General features: G+C 39.2%; 1 protein-coding gene across 1 annotated transcript in view; it reads right to left on the bottom strand.

Moving 5' to 3' along the window:
• ERG (ETS transcription factor ERG) overlaps nt 1–13,867 on the bottom strand; it is a 271,155-nt gene extending 257,288 nt beyond the window's left edge. Inside the window, exon 1 of the mRNA XM_066598961.1 lies at nt 13,732–13,867. The gene's annotated coding sequence lies outside the window, so the exon portion shown is untranslated. The remainder of the gene's footprint in view (nt 1–13,731) is intronic.
• Between the last annotated feature and the right edge of the window lie 327 nt (nt 13,868–14,194).

The following is a 14,194-nucleotide window of genomic DNA, read 5'->3' as shown; positions in this document are numbered from 1 at the left end:
GTTTAGGTATGGGTACAGGTGAGATGACTGCAGGCTGCATGGTTTAGCTACAGGTACAGGTACAGATGACTGCAGGCTGTATGGTTTAGCTACAGGTACAGGTACAGATGGCTGCAGGCTGTATCATTTAGGTATGGGTGCAGGCTGTATGGTTTAGGTATGGGTACAGGTGAGATGACTGCAGGCTGTATGGTTTAGGTATGGCTACAGATGAGATGACTGCAGGCTGTATGGTTTCGGTATGGGTACAGGTGAGATGACTGGAGGCTGTATGGTTTAGGTATGGGTATATGTTGCTGCCCATTTTGGTACCAACTTTTCCCATAATGGGGTACATTTTATGTCACTTCATTCTGACACAACGAGCGGCTGCAGTCAGTGCTGCCATGACTATGGGTACAACCTGCCGCTGCTCCGGAGCGGAGCCCTTTGCTTCAACCAGTGAGCACCCGGCACATTACAGCGCTCTACCGCCATTTTACCAGCGCAACAATTGAAACAATTGTGTGTTTAACAATTAGACGTTTGCTAAACGCGAGAGTTAAAGACGCAGCAGGAGTTAAACCGAGGGTCAAACATTTCAGGAGGGTCAAGTGTGCCGGTAATTGGTTTTGTAGGCTTTAATTATCTTGAAGACAAGGCTCCTTTAAGAGCTGAGCGCACAGAAGAGCGTTATGAATGGAGATCAGACGCAGCCCGGTATTACCGTATTATACGTGGTCTCAGGGGTGAGGGGAGTAACAAAAGACCCCTGTATACAGCCAGGCGCAGCTATACAGCAAGTCAGAGTGTAAGGAACATGTTGTAGGGACTACAGCGCGGGGGGCACTGAGGTCACGTAAAGAGACGGAAAGTAGCAGCTAGGATATTATGTATCCATCTCTGTGCAGCGCAGTGTAATATAACTTACCGCATTCTATAGATGCAGTGGATATAAAGGCTCTGCACGCCCCTATTAGAACACCGGGCTCTGTCCTGTTAGAAGATCCAAGATATTTTATAGATTTTTTTATTTATTTATTTTTGATGAATCATCTCCGATCCCCCCCCCATCCCCCCCCCCCCCCCCCATAATGCTGCGCCCACCATCCTCACTGCGGGTCTGGGGGTCTTCTAGTGACGGCAGTGTTAGCTTTACATCAAACATCCCTTCTGGAATTCTGGACAACAAGTTCTGCCTCGGTCTCAACAGACAGAACACGCCCCCCCCCCCCGCAGACAGAACACGTCCCCCGCAGACAGAACACGTCCCCCGCAGACAGAACACATCCCCCGCAGACAGAAAACGTCCTCTACAGACAAAACACGTCCCCCACAGACACAACATGTGGCCCTTAGACACAATACATCCTCCGCAGACAGAACACGTCCCCTCAGACAGAACATGTCCCCCACAGACTTCTGGCAGATGGGATGGGAGTTCTGGTAAAACATCGCTGGGCTTGGAGGTTCTTTGATAAGGCTTTCATCTTGTCCCCTCCCCCACAGCTCGGACATGTAAAGCACACGGAGATGGTTGTCACATGACTATACAACCAGGACTTGCAAGAAACTCCTGCAGCTCCTCTAATGTTGCTGTCGGCCTCCTGGAAAAATGTGGGTGTTCCTCATGTGTGTAAAAACCGCAGGACTGAATCCCCACTGAATGCGAATGCCTGTGGCTCCAGCACTGCGGATTGCGCACGCAGAGAATGTCGGGGTGAGCCCGCCTCTATGGCTGCGCCCGCCTCTACGGCTGCGCCCGCCTCTACGGCTGCGCCCGCAGGGTCTCCTGTTTGTGGCATGCTTGGTGAATTGCGCGGCGCCCCGTTGTCTCCTTGCAGATGGAGGTAGATCTCATGTTCTATATAAACTGATATCGGAGCGCAGATGAGGCAGACATGTTACTGCGCCGACTCCTCGCGCGTCCTGCCATTCGCCTGTCGGGGGCGCAGCGGGACGCTTCTGCATCTGTAAAAGGTTGAGTTCTGCAGCTTCTTGTTAAGGACTAGGGATGAGCGAGCGCACTCGGAAAAGCACTACTCGCTCGAGTAATGTGCTTTATCCGAGTATCGCTGTGCTCGTCCCTGAAGATTCGGGTGCCGCTGCGGCTGACAGGTGAGTCGCAGCGGGGAGCAGGGGAGAGCGGGCGGGAGAGAGGGAGAGAAAGATCTCCCCTCCGTTCCTCCCCGCTCTCCCCTGCAGCTCCCCGCTCCGTGCCGGCACCCGAATCTTCAGGGACGAGCACAGCGATACTCGGATAAAGCCAATTACTCGAGCGAGTAGTGCTTTTCCGAGTACGCTCGCTCATCTCTATTAAGGACACGCTCCGCTGCTCCGCCGTTCCAGAACCTCTCCCAGCGGCTCCCCGCAGGCGGTGCTGACCTTCCTGTGTCGCATCCCGGCCGTCGGGGGGGCCCTGGCTGCTTCATGGGCCCCTTGTGACACGGGAACCCCTGAAGCTGCGAGGGCCGCACTGCCTGACAGAAGAGGTGCGAGGCGCCTCTATTATGTCCCGTCAGGAGCAGCAGAGTTACGTTAGTCATTTGGCACAAGTTGCGTTGATGCCCCAATATATAATCTGTGGTTCATCGCAGGACGGGCGACTTCACACGGACGGATGCGCAATGTATTCGTGCCGCAAGCCACGCACCTCTGTGCACATTGTTGCATATTTAACGGTACTTTTTTGCGCTGACAGGGACATCTCACATGCGTGACGCACCGGCGCGGCGACTACAAAGACTATGGAGCCTAGTGAGTTCCCGCTAGGTTGTGCCGCATAATGTGCGATTACGCGGGTTTTGGGTGCGCATGTCCACCCCCTATAGACCTCTGTAGCGCCCGCGGTGCACAAATGTGTACGGAAATACAGAATGAACCGATTGAAATCAATGGTCTCTGCGTATTGTGCGCGCAAATGAACACGTAAGCACGTCCGTGGGAGCGCGCAGTCCGGCCGCGAGCCAATGAGCCGCACGGACTCGGATCTCACAGCAAATGTCCAATAAATCTCCGGATTCACACTGAACAACCGCATCACAAATCCGTAGCAAAGCCGCTGCGTGTGAGCGTACCGCTACGGAGCTGCACTGCGCCCGCGCCTCCGCCATGACACCTCCGAGTGCATACGTAGGTTGGATCATGTCTGCCGCGCCAGCAGCGTCCTGCCTGCCATACTGACGTTCTCTTCATCGGAGTGTCGGACAGGAAAAAAACGGATGACGACACGCGGACAGAATACGGACCCATACTATTCAGTCAGGCAGCGCAAATCACCGCGGCTCATCACGCGAACGCGGACTGCGAAGAAACTCATCGCTGGCTCTCTTCTGATCTGTTTTACAGACAAAACTCGTCCATTCAGGTCAACGGAGAAAAAACGGACAGCGCTCAGCGGCAGAAACAAGAACAGAAGGGACACCCGGACCTGCTATGGCGGCCACAGGGGCGGCGCACGCTGGGAAATCCCGTTTTCTGAAAACGTAACACAAACTGTTTTGCAGCGAGCGCGAACTCACACGGAGAGGCGCCCCCCGGGGGACACGCTTATGTTTTACATGCCTACAGGCGTGCTCAGACTGCGCGGCTTCACTCACCGGCACGCCGCGCTCACTGCAGGGCGGTTCTGTTCGCACGCGTCCACGAGTTTTAGTCCCGTTATGTGACTGTAATAATTACTGATCTCAATGGTTTCGTTTCACTCGCGAGATTCTCGCGCCGATAACATAATCTTGCGCACGAGATGAGCCGCGGCTGCGCCTGCCATCATTATGTTTCAAACTCGCGGGCAATAGTCAAAAAAAAAGAAACACGCCGGTTCCTGCGCTAATATCCTCTGCAGCGGCGAGCGTGATCCTGACGCGCCCGGGCGTTACGGAGGGCGCAGAACGCATCGATTTATCGGCTTTATTTACAAATATGTCATTTTCACGCAATTTCTGGTTGTGTGAAAAAACCCGCAGCCGCCCCCCTGTGGTCTGAATTACGACAGGGAGAGGCGCGTGGAGCGAATGCGCCGCTCAGATCCGCCCGCTACAAGCGCATTCACTCCAGGAATTAATGTGCTTCATTGCGTGTTTTTGTCTGCGTAAATACACGGCGCTCGCAGCGCAAAAAGGGCGCAAGGCGGGCCGAAATAAGAAGGGGTCAGGCATCCTTGGCTGCGCTGTGTGTTCACGGATCGCCCCGTGCCCCTCCCCCCCCCCCTCACACTCACAAGACACTTACAAACACCGACCTCACGAGGCGCTCTGAACCCCAAACCCCAGAGCAGCGCTGACAGGTGCGAGGAATCTTACGCCTCAGCCGACCTACCCGGAGGAACAACTGAGGGACCTTACAGTCTCACCGAGGCGTAAGACATTCGCTGCCTCATGAAGGCCCCAATAACTGCTCACAATTGGGAGGAGGCTTTGTCGTAAATTCTGTCCGAAGTCGCAGGACGCGCGGCGGCTTTATTCACATGACTGGAATTCACGTGAAAATTGCGCACATGTGAATCACCCTGCGGTGACGTGTTCTGCTCCCTCCGTATTATGTGCATAAAGTATCCGTTCGGAATATGGTGCTTATTTACGCCCTCGGGTCTCATGTGCACGGAGCCTGCACGGACGCGCGGCGCTACTGCGGAGCTGCAGGTACTCCACATCCAGGTACAGAATATGGTAGCGGAGGCGCTGGACGCCATATTAGAGGATGTGCAGAGCCGTGATACGGCCACGTGCTGAGGGGTTACTGCATGAACTCTGCGGCACGCAGGTCGGCCATTCGCTGTATTTAAGGCGGTATTTCCCCTTAAGGTGGCATTTCTATAAATACGAAATAGCTGAGTTAATGGTGCGATTAAAGTTCCTAAATGATGTAATAGGAGACGCTGCGGGATATTACGGAGCGCAGTATAGCGGCCTGCGACACCCTCTGCTATACGCATCACCATTCATCCCAATCGCCGGCGAGACGTAAAATATAATCCCATCTGGCTGATACAAGCGAGAAGAGTCATCCAGCAAACACGGCCGGACCCCCTTCATGTCATCTGTCAAAGTACAGCGGCTGCGACCTCCGGCGTCTCACCGCGAAACCTGCAGTCCTCCGAGACGCCATTCGTAACTGAGATACAGAACCAGTCATGAAATCCGGGGTAACAGATTCTAATGATCTGTCAGAACCGCAGCACAAGTACAGCAGAGCTGAGTTTGTCGCACGGCACAACATTCTGTCTGTTTTTTTGCAGATTAAAACCTCCGGGGTTAAATCAGAGCATTACAAAGATTCGGCTCTGCTACATCTGGGCGAAGCGCAACGATAAAAACCAAACCGCCGTAGACGGCAACAAGGCATCGGCAGGTGTGACAACATGGAGACATAGCTGACATATAGCAAGTACTAGTAACGTATAGCAAGTACTGGTAATATATAGAAAGTATTAGTAATATATAGCAAGTACTGGTAACATAAAGCAAGTACTAGTAATGTACATAAAGTACTGGTAACATATAGCAAGTACTGGTAACATATAGCAAGTACTAGTAACATATAGCAAGTACTAGTAATATAGAGCAAGTATTATTAATATATAGAAAGTACTAGTAACATATAGCAAGTACTAGGAACATATAGAAAGTACTAGTAACATATAGCAAGTACTAGTAATATATAGCAAGTATTATTAATATATAGAAAGTACTAGTAACATATAGCAAGTACTAGGAACATATAGAAAGTACTAGGAACATATAGCAAGTACTAGTAACATATAGCAAGTATTAGTAATATATAGCAAGTACTGGTAACATATAGAAAGTACTAGGAACATATAGAAAGTACTAGGAACATATAGCAAGTACTAGTAATATATAGCAAGTACTGGTAATATATAGAAAGTACTAGTAACATATAGCAAGTACTAGTAATATATAGAAAGTACTAGTAATATATAGAAAGTACTAGTAATATATAGCAAGTATTAGTAATATATAGAAAGTACTAGGAACATATAGAAAGTACTAGGAACATATAGCAAGTATTAGTAATATATAGCAAGTACTGGTAACATATAGAAAGTACTAGGAACATATAGAAAGTACTAGGAACATATAGCAAGTACTGGTAATATATAGAAAGTACTAGTAACATATAGCAAGTACTGGTAATATATAGAAAGTACTAGTAACATATAGCAAGTACTAGTAATATATAGCAAGTACTGGTAATATATAGAAAGTACTAGTAACATAGAGCAAGTACTAGTAATATATAGAAAGTACTAGTAATATATAGCAAGTATTAGTAATATATAGCAAGTACTAATAACAAATAGCAAGTACTAGTAACAAATAGCAAGTACTAGTAACATATAGAAAGTACTGGTAATATATAGCAAGTATTAGTAATATATAGCAAGTACTGGTAACATATAGCAAGTACTAGTAACATATAGCAAGTATTAGTAATATATAGCAAGTACTAGTAACATATAGAAAGTACTAGTAACATATAGCAAGTACTAGTAATATATAGCAAGTATTGGTAATATATAGCAAGTACTAGTAACATATAGAAAGTACTAGTAACATATAGCAAGTACTGGTAATATATAGAAAGTACTGGTAATATATAGAAAGTACTAGTAACATAGAGCAAGTACTAGTAATATATAGCAAGTACTAGTAACATATAGAAAGTACTAGTAACATATAGCAAGTACTAGTAATATATAGCAAGTATTGGTAATATATAGAAAGTACTAGTAACATATAGCAAGTACTAGTAATATATAGCAAGTACTAGTAACATATAGAAAGTACTAGTAACATATAGCAAGTACTAGTAATATATAGCAAGTACTGGTAATATATAGCAAGTACTAGTAACATATAGAAAGTACTGGTAACATATAGAAAGTACTAGTAACAAATAGCAGGTACTAGTAACATATAGCAAGTACTAGTAACATATAGCAAGTATTAGTAATATATAGCAAGTACTGGTAACATATAGCAAGTACTAGTAACATATAGCAAGTATTAGTAATATATAGCAAGTACTGGTAATATATAGAAAGTACTGGTAATATATAGAAAGTACTAGTAACATAGAGCAAGTACTAGTAATATATAGCAAGTACTAGTAACATATAGAAAGTACTAGTAACATATAGCAAGTACTAGTAATATATAGCAAGTATTGGTAATATATAGAAAGTACTAGTAACATATAGCAAGTACTAGTAATATATAGCAAGTACTAGTAACATATAGCAAGTACTAGTAATATATAGCAAGTACTGGTAATATATAGCAAGTACTAGTAACAAATAGAAAGTACTGGTAACATATAGAAAGTACTAGTAACAAATAGCAGGTACTAGTAACAAATAGCAAGCACTAGTAACATATAGAAAGTGCTAGTAACAAATAGCAAGTACTGGTAATATATAGCAAGTACTAGTAACATATAGAAAGTACTGGTAATATATAGCAAGTACTGGTAATATATAGAAAGTACTAGTAACATATAGAAAGTACTGGTAACATATAGAAAGTACTAGTAACAAATAGCAGGTACTAGTAACAAATAGCAAGCACTAGTAACATATAGAAAGTGCTAGTAACAAATAGCAAGTACTGGTAATATATAGCAAGTACTAGTAACATATAGAAAGTACTGGTAATATATAGCAAGTACTGGTAATATATAGAAAGTACTAGTAACATATAGCAAGTACTAGTAATATATAGAAAGTACTAGTAATATATAGCAAGTACTAGGAACATATAGAAGGTACTAGAAACATATAGCAAGTACTAGTAACATATAGAAAGTACTGGTAATATATAGCAAGTACTAGTAACATATAGAAAGTACTAGTAATATATAGCAAGTACTAGGAACATATAGAAGGTACTAGTAACATATAGCAAGTACTAGTAACAAATAGAAAGTACTAGTAACAAATAGCAAGTACTAGTAACATATAGAAAGTACTGGTAATATATAGCAAGTACTAGTAACATATAGAAAGTACTAGTAATATATAGCAAGTACTAGGAACATATAGAAGGTACTGGTAACATATAGAAAGTACTAGTAACAAATAACAGGTACTAGTAACAAATAGCAGGTACTAGTAACAAATAGAAAGTACTGGTAATATATAGCAAGTACTAGTAACATATAGAAAGTACTAGTAATATATAGCAAGTACTAGTAACAAATAGCAGGTACTAGTAACAAATAGAAAGTACTGGTAACATATAGCAAGTACTAGTAACATATAGAAAGTACTAGTAACAAATAGCAAGTACTAGTAACATATAGAAAGTACTGGTAATATATAGCAAGTACTGGTAACATATAGCAAGTACTAGTAACAAATAGCAAGTACTGGTAACATATAGAAAGTACTAGTAATATATAGCAAGTACTAGGAACATATAGAAGGTACTAGTAACATATAGCAAGTACTAGTAACAAATAGCAGGTACTAGTAACAAATAGAAAGTACTGGTAATATATAGCAAGTACTAGTAACATATAGCAAGTACTAGTAACATATAGAAAGTACTGGTAAAATATAGCAAGTACTAGTAACATATAGCAAGTACTAGTAACAAATAGCAGGTACTAGTAACAAATAGAAAGTACTGGTAATATATAGCAAGTACTAGTAACATATAGAAAGTACTAGTAATATATAGCAAGTACTAGGGACATATAGAAGGTACTAGTAACATATAGCAAGTACTAGTAACAAATAGCAGGTACTAGTAACAAATAGAAAGTACTGGTAATATATAGCAAGTACTAGTAACATATAGAAAGTACTGGTAATATATAGCAAGTACTAGTAACATATAGAACGTTCTGGTAATATATAGCAAGTACTAGGGACATATAGAAGGTACTGGTAATATATAGCAAGTACTAGTAACATATAGCAAGTACTAGTAACATATAGAAAGTACTAATAACATATAGCAAGTACTAGTAATATATAGCAAGTACTGGTAATATATAGCAAGTACTAGTAACATATAGCAAGTACTGGTAATATATAGCAAGTACTGGTAACATATAGAAAGTACTGGTAACATATAGAAAGTACTAGTAACAAATAGCAGGTACTAGTAACATATAGCAAGTACTAGTAACATATAGCAAGTACTAGTAACATATAGAAAGTAATAGTAACAAATAGCAGGTACTGGTAATATATAGCAAGTACTAGTAACAAATAGAAAGTACTAGTAACAAATAGCAGGTACTAGTAACAAATAGCAAGTACTGGTAATATATAGCAAGTACTAGTAACATATAGAAAGTACTAGTAATATATAGCAAGTACTAGTAATATATAGTAAGTACTGGTAATATATAGCAAGTACTAGTAACAAATAGCAGGTACTAGTAACATATAGAAAGTACTAGTAATATATAGCAAGTACTAGTAACATATAGAAAGTACTGGTAATATATAGCAAGTACTGGTAATATATAGCAAGTACTAGTAACAAATAGAAAGCACTAGTAACAAATAGAAAGTACTAGTAACAAATAGCAAGTACTGGTAATATATAGCAAGTACTAGTAACATATAGAAAGTACTGGTAACATATAGAAATTACTAGTAATATATAGCAAGTACTAGTAATATATAGTAAGTACTGGTAATATATAGCAAGTACTAGTAACAAATAGCAGGTACTAGTAACATATAGAAAGTACTAGTAACATATAGAAAGTACTGGTAATATATAGCAAGTACTAGTAACATATAGAAAGTACTAGTAATATATAGCAAGTACTAGTAACATATAGAAAGTACTGGTAATATATAGCAAGTACTAGGAACATATAGAAGGTACTAGTAACATATAGAAAGTACTAGTAACATATAGAAAGTACTGGTAATATATAGCAAGTACTGGTAATATATAGCAAGTACTAGTAACATATAGAAAGTACTAGTAATATATAGCAAGTACTAGTAACATATAGAAAGTACTAGTAACATATAACAGGTACTAGTAACAAATAGAAAGTACTGGTAATATATAGCAAGTACTAGTAACAAATAGAAAGTACTAGTAATATATAGCAAGTACTAGTAACAAATAGAAAGTACTAGTAACATATAACAGGTACTAGTAACAAATAGAAAGTACTGGTAATATATAGCAAGTACTAGTAACAAATAGAAAGTACTGGTAATATATAGCAAGTACTAGTAACAAATAGAAAGTACTAGTAACATATAACAGGTACTAGTAACATATAGCAAGTACTGGTAATATATAGCAAGTACTAGTAACATATAGAAAGTACTGGTAATATATAGGAAGTACTAGTAACATATAGCAAGTACTAGTAATATATAGCAAGTACTAGTAACAAATAGAAAGTACTGGTAATATATAGGAAGTACTAGTAACATATAGCAAGTACTAGTAATATATAGCAAGTACTAGTAACAAATAGAAAGTACTGGTAATATATAGCAAGTACTAGTAACAAATAGCAGGTACTAGTAACAAATAGAAAGTACTAGTAACAAATAGCAAGTACTGGTAATATATAGCAAGTACTTGTAACATATAGAAAGTACTAGTAACATATAGAAAGTACTAACAACATATAGCAAGTACTAGTAATATAAAGCAATTACTGGTAACATATAGAAAGTACTAGTAATATATAGCAAGTACTGGTAATATATAGCAAGTACTAGTAACATATAGAACGTACTGGTAATATATAGCAAGTACTAGTAACATATAGAAAGTACTGGTAACATATAGAAAGTACTAACAACATATAGCAAGTACTAGTAATATAAAGCAATTACTGGTAACATATAGAAAGTACTAGTAATATATAGCAAGTACTGGTAATATATAGCAAGTACTAGTAACACATAGCAAGTACTAGTAACATATAGCAAGTACTAGTAATATATAGCAAGTACTGGTAACATATAGAACGTTCTGGTAATATATAGCAAGTACTAGGGACATATAGAAGGTACTGGTAATATATAGCAAGTACTAGTAACATATAGCAAGTACTAGTAACATATAGAAAGTACTAATAACATATAGCAAGTACTAGTAATATATAGCAAGTACTGGTAATATATAGCAAGTACTAGTAACATATAGCAAGTACTGGTAATATATAGCAAGTACTGGTAACATATAGAAAGTACTGGTAACATATAGAAAGTACTAGTAACAAATAGCAGGTACTAGTAACATATAGCAAGTACTAGTAACATATAGCAAGTACTAGTAACATATAGAAAGTAATAGTAACAAATAGCAGGTACTGGTAATATATAGCAAGTACTAGTAACAAATAGAAAGTACTAGTAACAAATAGCAGGTACTAGTAACAAATAGCAAGTACTGGTAATATATAGCAAGTACTAGTAACATATAGAAAGTACTAGTAATATATAGCAAGTACTAGTAATATATAGTAAGTACTGGTAATATATAGCAAGTACTAGTAACAAATAGCAGGTACTAGTAACATATAGAAAGTACTAGTAATATATAGCAAGTACTAGTAACATATAGAAAGTACTGGTAATATATAGCAAGTACTGGTAATATATAGCAAGTACTAGTAACAAATAGAAAGCACTAGTAACAAATAGAAAGTACTAGTAACAAATAGCAAGTACTGGTAATATATAGCAAGTACTAGTAACATATAGAAAGTACTGGTAACATATAGAAATTACTAGTAATATATAGCAAGTACTAGTAATATATAGTAAGTACTGGTAATATATAGCAAGTACTAGTAACAAATAGCAGGTACTAGTAACATATAGAAAGTACTAGTAACATATAGAAAGTACTGGTAATATATAGCAAGTACTAGTAACATATAGAAAGTACTAGTAATATATAGCAAGTACTAGTAACATATAGAAAGTACTGGTAATATATAGCAAGTACTAGGAACATATAGAAGGTACTAGTAACATATAGAAAGTACTAGTAACATATAGAAAGTACTGGTAATATATAGCAAGTACTGGTAATATATAGCAAGTACTAGTAACATATAGAAAGTACTAGTAATATATAGCAAGTACTAGTAACATATAGAAAGTACTAGTAACATATAACAGGTACTAGTAACAAATAGAAAGTACTGGTAATATATAGCAAGTACTAGTAACAAATAGAAAGTACTAGTAATATATAGCAAGTACTAGTAACAAATAGAAAGTACTAGTAACATATAACAGGTACTAGTAACAAATAGAAAGTACTGGTAATATATAGCAAGTACTAGTAACAAATAGAAAGTACTGGTAATATATAGCAAGTACTAGTAACAAATAGAAAGTACTAGTAACATATAACAGGTACTAGTAACATATAGCAAGTACTGGTAATATATAGCAAGTACTAGTAACATATAGAAAGTACTGGTAATATATAGGAAGTACTAGTAATATATAGCAAGTACTAGTAATATATAGCAAGTACTAGTAACAAATAGAAAGTACTGGTAATATATAGGAAGTACTAGTAACATATAGCAAGTACTAGTAATATATAGCAAGTACTAGTAACAAATAGAAAGTACTGGTAATATATAGCAAGTACTAGTAACAAATAGCAGGTACTAGTAACAAATAGAAAGTACTAGTAACAAATAGCAAGTACTGGTAATATATAGCAAGTACTTGTAACATATAGAAAGTACTAGTAACATATAGAAAGTACTAACAACATATAGCAAGTACTAGTAATATAAAGCAATTACTGGTAACATATAGAAAGTACTAGTAATATATAGCAAGTACTGGTAATATATAGCAAGTACTAGTAACATATAGAACGTACTGGTAATATATAGCAAGTACTAGTAACATATAGAAAGTACTGGTAACATATAGAAAGTACTAACAACATATAGCAAGTACTAGTAATATAAAGCAATTACTGGTAACATATAGAAAGTACTAGTAATATATAGCAAGTACTGGTAATATATAGCAAGTACTAGTAACACATAGCAAGTACTAGTAACATATAGCAAGTACTAGTAATATATAGCAAGTACTGGTAACATATAGAAAGTACAAGTAGCAAATAGCAAGTACTAGTAACAAATAGAAAGTACTAGTAACAAATAGCAAGTACTAGTAACATATAGCAAGTACTAGTAACATATAGCAAGTACTGGTAATATATAGCAAGTACTAGTAACACACTGTTTTAAAACTCTGGCGCAAGTAGTAAACAAACACTTGTTTCTGTGCAGATAGTAATGATGGATGTAGCAGAGCTGAATTTGTCATTTACCTCTTTGGAGCTGTTGGTTCGTGGCACCATAAACTGTCTCTGAGTGTAGGTATATAGAAGACTGACAGGTAAGATGATATCACCTGCCTTGTGCTAAATGACAGACTCGGCTCTGCTATATCAGGACAAACCACCAACCTCACAGACAAAACCAGAAAATACTACTAACTTGTGTCACAAATAAAACTATGTATCACCGACACTTGTTCCTGTGCAGACAGTAATGATGTAGCAGAGCTGAATGTGTCATGTAACTCTCTGGAGCGGCACCATAGAACCTCTGTAGATATATGGAGAAATGACAGATAACGTGTTATCGCCATGAGTTGTGCCGATTGACAGACTCAGCTCCGCTACATCTGAGAACTTTAACGTCAACTTTGCAAAGTTTTCGGAGAAAAGAAAGGTCCTGAGAACTCACCGAGCCGGCGGAGCGGGAGAAGTCATAGATCCGCGGATGGAGGAGGCTGGGGAGCAGCGGCGATGTCTATGTGATCTGGATGGATGGGAGCTGACTCAGTCCCTGCAGCCGTCTCAGCCCAGAGTCTATCCCCTGCTCCAATCAGAGATGAGTGAGAAGCCAGCAGAGTCCTCCCAGACTGAGACTTCCCAAAGTGCAGCATCACAGACCCCAGCGAGCAGCAACACGGGCCGCCAGCGCACTGCGTGCGGATACATTCCTGCGCTTAAAGCCACAGCGCAGAAACAGCGCAAAGAGCACCAAGTGAGCAACAACAAAGATACATGAGAGCAAAGAAGGTGAAACGACCTAAAATGGCAAAAATACAGGAAAAACTCAAAATGATAAAAAACCATAAATGTGTAATAATAATGGCGGCAGCGCAGAAACAGCGCAAAGAGCACCAAGTGAGCAACAACAAAGA

This window comes from Eleutherodactylus coqui, chromosome 4 (assembly GCF_035609145.1).
Source record: "Eleutherodactylus coqui strain aEleCoq1 chromosome 4, aEleCoq1.hap1, whole genome shotgun sequence".
Taxonomy (NCBI): Eukaryota; Metazoa; Chordata; class Amphibia; order Anura; family Eleutherodactylidae; genus Eleutherodactylus; species Eleutherodactylus coqui.
The sequence above is the reverse complement of the archived record's forward strand: the minus strand, read 5'-3'. Positions and strand labels throughout refer to the sequence as shown.